Source organism: Chrysemys picta, unplaced genomic scaffold, assembly GCF_011386835.1.
Source record: "Chrysemys picta bellii isolate R12L10 unplaced genomic scaffold, ASM1138683v2 scaf443, whole genome shotgun sequence".
Taxonomy (NCBI): Eukaryota; Metazoa; Chordata; order Testudines; family Emydidae; genus Chrysemys; species Chrysemys picta.
The window spans coordinates 30,001-35,000 of record NW_027053150.1 but is presented as its reverse complement, the minus strand read 5'-3'; the positions used below and the strand labels follow the sequence as shown (position 1 = coordinate 35,000).

Genomic DNA, 5,000 nt, shown 5'->3' with positions numbered 1-5,000 from the left:
GCGCCACCTCGTGGTTCCCTCGGTCGGCCGAGACGGCGTGGGGCGACCCCTTCCGGACATCCGCGAGACGACCGGCCGTCAGGTCAACCCATTCGCTCCAAAGGGGTTGACCTGGTGGCCGAGAGGGGACTTTGAAAATTTTTCGGACTTGGAAAACTTTTTTTTTTTTTTTCTTCCCCCAGCCCGCTTCCTCCGGGTTGACCCGGTGGCCGAGCGTCTCGCCGTCCCCGGACGCGGCGAGGGACTGCCTCCCGGCCGTCAGGATCGGGCCCACGGAAGTCTGATTTTAAAAAAAATTGGCCGACGCCACCGCGGAGGGCTACCCGGGCACCCCGGGCCCCGGAGCCGGAAAAGGGAAAAAAAGGATCGGGCCCACTAGAGACATGGACCCGGCCGCCAAGCAGGCCGCCCTGGGCTGACCCTCCCCGGCCGCAGCGAGGGACTGCCTCCCGGCCGACAGGATCGGGCCCCTGGAAGTCTGGGGGTGGGGGGGGGGAAATCGCCCCACGCCCCCGAGGAGGGCTGCCCGGGCGGGCCTGGCCCCGGAGCTCGGAAAAAAAAAAAGGATCGGGCCCACTAGAGACATGGACCAGGCCGCCCTGGGCTCACCTTCCCCGGCCGCAGCGAGGGACTGCCTCCCGGTCGACTGGATCGGGCCCCTGGAAGTCTGGAAAAAGAAGAATGGAACCTGACGCCTCCGAGGAGGGGGCGCCCAGGGAAGGAGGGAGATCCGGGTTGACCTGCTGACCGGACGGGAAAGAGGCCACCGGGCGTCCCCCCCCTTAAAACCTAGGGGTTGACCTGGTGGCCGGAAAGCGAACCGGCCAGCAGGTGAACCCTTTCGATTCCACGGGTTGACCTGGTGCCCGGGAAGCGAACCGGCCAGCAGGTGAACCCGTTCGATTCCACGGGTTGACCTGGTGCCCGGGAAGCGAACCGGCCAGCAGGTGAACCCGTTCGATTCCACGGGTTGACCTGGTGCCCGGGAAGCGAACCGGCCAGCAGGTGAACCCGTTCGATTCCACGGGTTGACCTGGTGCCCGGGAGGGGACTCTGAAAATTTTTCAGCCCTTTCGACTCGGGGTTGACCTGGTGGCCGAGAGGGGACTCGCACGGCAGGCAAGCCGCCCTGGGCTCACCCTCCCCGGCCGCAGCGAGGGACTGCCACCCGGCCGACTGGATCGGGCCCCTGGAAGTCTGGAAAAAAGAATGGAACCTGACGCCTCCGAGGAGGGGGCGCCCAGGGAAGGAGGGAGATCCGGGTTGACCTGCTGACCGGACGGGAAAGAGGCCACCGGGCGTCCCCCCCCTTAAAACCTAGGGGTTGACCTGGTGGCCGGAAAGCGAACCGGCCAGCAGGTGAACCCGTTCGATTCCACGGGTTGACCTGGTGCCCGGGAAGCGAACCGGCCAGCAGGTGAACCCGTTCGATTCCACGGGTTGACCTGGTGCCCGGGAAGCGAACCGGCCAGCAGGTGAACCCGTTCGATTCCACGGGTTGACCTGGTGCCCGGGAGGGGACTCTGAAAATTTTTCAGCCCTTTCGACTCGGGGTTGACCTGGTGGCCGAGAGGGGACTCGCACGGCAGGCAAGCCGCCCTGGGCTCACCCTCCCCGGCCGCAGCGAGGGACTGCCTCCCGGTCGACTGGATCGGGCCCCTGGAAGTCTGGAAAAAAGAATGGAACCTGACGCCTCCGAGGAGGGGGCGCCCAGGGAAGGAGGGAGATCCGGGTTGACCTGCTGACCGGACGGGAAAGAGGCCACCGGGCGTCCCCCCCCCCTTAAAACCTAGGGGTTGACCTGGTGGCCGGAAAGCGAACCGGCCAGCAGGTGAACCCGTTCGATTCCACGGGTTGACCTGGTGGCCGGAAAGCGAACCGGCCAGCCGGTGAACCCGTCCGATTCCACGGGTTGACCTGGTGGCCGGGAAGCGAACCGGCCAGCAGGTGAACCCGTTCGATTCCACGGGTTGACCTGGTGCCCGGGAGGGGACTCTGAAAATTTTTCAGCCCTTTCGACTCGCGGTTGACCTGGTGGCCGAGAGGGGACTCGCACGGCAGGCAAGCCGCCCTGGGCTGACCCTCCCCGGCCGCAGCGAGGGACTGCCTCCCGGCCGACAGGATCGGGCCCCTGGAAGTCTGGGGGGGGGGGGGAATCGCCCCACGCCTCCGAGGAGGGCTGCCCGGGCGGGCCTGGCCCCGGAGCTCGAAAAAAAAAAAAAGGATCGGGCCCACTAGAGACATGGACCAGGCCGCCCTGGGCTCACCCTCCCCGGCCGCAGCGAGGGACTGCCTCCCGGCCGACTGGATCGGGCCCCTGGAAGTCTGGGGGGGGGGGGGGGAAATGGAACCTGACGCCTCCGAGGAGGGGACGCCCAGGGAAGGAGGGAGATCCGGGTTGACCTGGTGACCGGACGGGAAAGAGGCCACCGGGCGTGCCCCCGTTAAAACCCCTAGGGGTTGACCTGGTGGCCGGAAAGCAAACCGGCCACTGGGTAGGCCGGTCGGCAACCTAGGGGTTGACCTGGTGGCCGGGAAGCGAACCGGCCAGCAGGTGAACCCGTCCGATTCCACGGGTTGACCTGGTGCCCGGGAGGGGACTCTGAAAATTTTTCAGCCCTTTCGACTCGGGGTTGACCTGGTGGCCGAGAGGGGCCTCGCACGGCAGGCAAGCCGCCCTGGGCTCACCCTCCCCGGCCGCAGCGAGGGACTGCCCCTCCCCACCCCCCGGCTGACAGGATCGGGCGCACTGGAAGTCCGGGACAGTATTTTCCCCGACGCCGGGGAGGGCGGGCGGAGGGGCTCTGGCGGCCAGCCCGGGCCCCGGAGCTCGAAAAGGAAAAAAGGACCGGGCCCGCGAGAGACGGGGGCCCTGCCGCAGGGGGGGGGGCAGTCCGACCGGGGCTCACCGTGCGGCAGGCCCGGGCGTCGGCAGGGGAAAGCGGGCGAGGAGGCGCGGGGCCGGGTGCCTACGGCCATACCGGACCGAACGCCCCCGATCCCGTCCGATCTCGGAAGGTAAACCGTCCCGGGCCTGGCTAGTACTTGGATGGGTGACCGCCTGGGAATCCCAGGTGCCGTAGGCAGCTTTTCCCGGTCCGAGTCAGCTCTCTCTCCTTTTCTGGGGGGGAAGGAGAGGGGGGGACGGGCCGGAAAGCCCCTCGTCGCTCCTGCCGAGTCGGAGGTCGCGGCCGCAGGTCACGGGTCTGGGCGCCTGGGGTCCGGCTCCCCACCCACCCGGCTTCCTCCGCGGAGGACCCCCCCCGGGGCCACCGAAGCCGCTGGGGGAGACGCCGGGCATGGGGCGGACTGGCCCGGACCCTCCCGGCCGCCGGCCCGCAGGTCCGCCCCGAATCCCCCCCCGCGGCCACCCAGGCCAGGCCTGGCCAGGCGGGACGGACGGCGGGTGTCCAGCGCCCAGCGGCTTCCTCCAGCGGGGACCCACGGACCCCAAAGCCGCAGGGGGAGGCCCCGGGCCTGGGACGGACTCGCTCGGACCCCCTGCGCCCGGCCGCCGGCCCGCGGGACCGCCCCGAATCCCCCCGCGGCCACCCAGGCCAGGCCTGGCCAGGCGGGACGGACGGCGGGTGTCCAGCGCCCAGCGGCTTCCTCCAGCGGGGACCCACGGACCCCAAAGCCGCAGGGGGAGACCCCAGGCCCGGGACCGACTCGCTCGGACCCCCCGCCTCCCCTGCGCCCGGCCGCCGGCCCGCGGGACCGCCCCGAATCCCCCCGCGGCCACCCAGGCCAGGCCTGGCCAGGCGGGACGGACGGCGGGTGTCCAGCTCCCAGTGGCTTCCGCCAGCGGGGACCCACGGACCCCAAAGCCGCAGGGGGAGGCCCCGGGCCCGGGACGGACTCGCTCGGACCCCCCGCCTCCCCTGCGCCCGGCCCCCGGCCCGCGGGACCGCCCCGAATCCCCCCGCGGCCATCCAGGCCAGGCCTGGCCTGGCGGGCCGGTGTGCAGCTCCCCCGGGCTTCCTCCCCCGACGACCCGCGCCCCCCTGAGCCGCAGGCGGAGACCCCGGCCCCGGGGCGGACCGGCCCGGGCTCGCCCGAGCCCCCTGCGCCCGGCCCGCAGGACCGCCCCCCCGAATCCCCCGGGAGAGGCCCGGCCTGCACGCCACTGACGACCCGCGGCCCCCAAAGTCGCAGGAGGCGCCCCCCCCCCCCGGTTAGCCCCGTCTCGCTCCGCGCCCCCCGCCCCTCGCTGCCGGGACCGGGCGCCGCCCCAGAGTCAGCCGCAGCCGGCCGGCCTGAGAGCTGCCCTCCTGTGGACGACGGTGAGTTTACCTTGATACTAACCGGCCGTCAGCCAGGTCAACCCCATTGCTAGACTGGGGTGGACCTGGTGGCCGAGTGGGGACTTGGAACATTTGACAGCTGCTTCCCGGGGCTTGACCGGTTGTCCTGAACGCCCCCCACCCCCACCCCCAGCCCCCGGCTCCTGCTCCCCTCTCCCCAGCCTCGGTGCTCCGCTCCCTGCCTCGGAGGCTGCCTCTCTGCGGCGCCTGCATCGCCTCCGAGGACGCGCACCCTCCGGAGGCTGGACGTAAACCCACCACTGCCGCCGACCCGGCTCTCCGAGGGACGACTGTGAGGCCCCCCACCCCACCCCACCCCCGGACCGCCCTGGGGACGACTGCTAAGCCTCCCCCACCGGACCGCCCGGGGGAAGACTGCGACGCCTCCCGCCAGGCCCCCACCCAGCCTGGGGGAAGACTGCTAAGCCTCCCCCCCACACACACACACACACACTGTCGGGGGATGACGATTAAGCCTCTCCCGGACTGCCCGGGGGAAGACTATTAAGCCTCCCCTGGAACCACTATTAAGCCTGCCCCCGGAGTCCTCGGGGGATGACTGCTAAGCCTCCCCCACCGGACCACCCGGGGCAAGACTGCTAAGCCTCCCTCCCACACACACACACACTGTCAGGGGAGGACTATTAAGCTTTCCCGCTGGAGCGCCCGGGGCGGACGACTGTTAAGCCTGCCCCC

General features: G+C 70.7%; 1 non-coding gene across 1 annotated transcript; it reads left to right on the top strand.

The window, feature by feature from the left end:
- Positions 1–2,967: 2,967 nt before the first annotated feature.
- On the top strand, positions 2,968–3,086 carry LOC135978775 (5S ribosomal RNA). The gene has a single exon (XR_010596141.1). It is a non-coding gene; the product is annotated as a 5S ribosomal RNA (ribosomal RNA).
- The last annotated feature ends 1,914 nt before the right edge of the window (positions 3,087–5,000 follow it).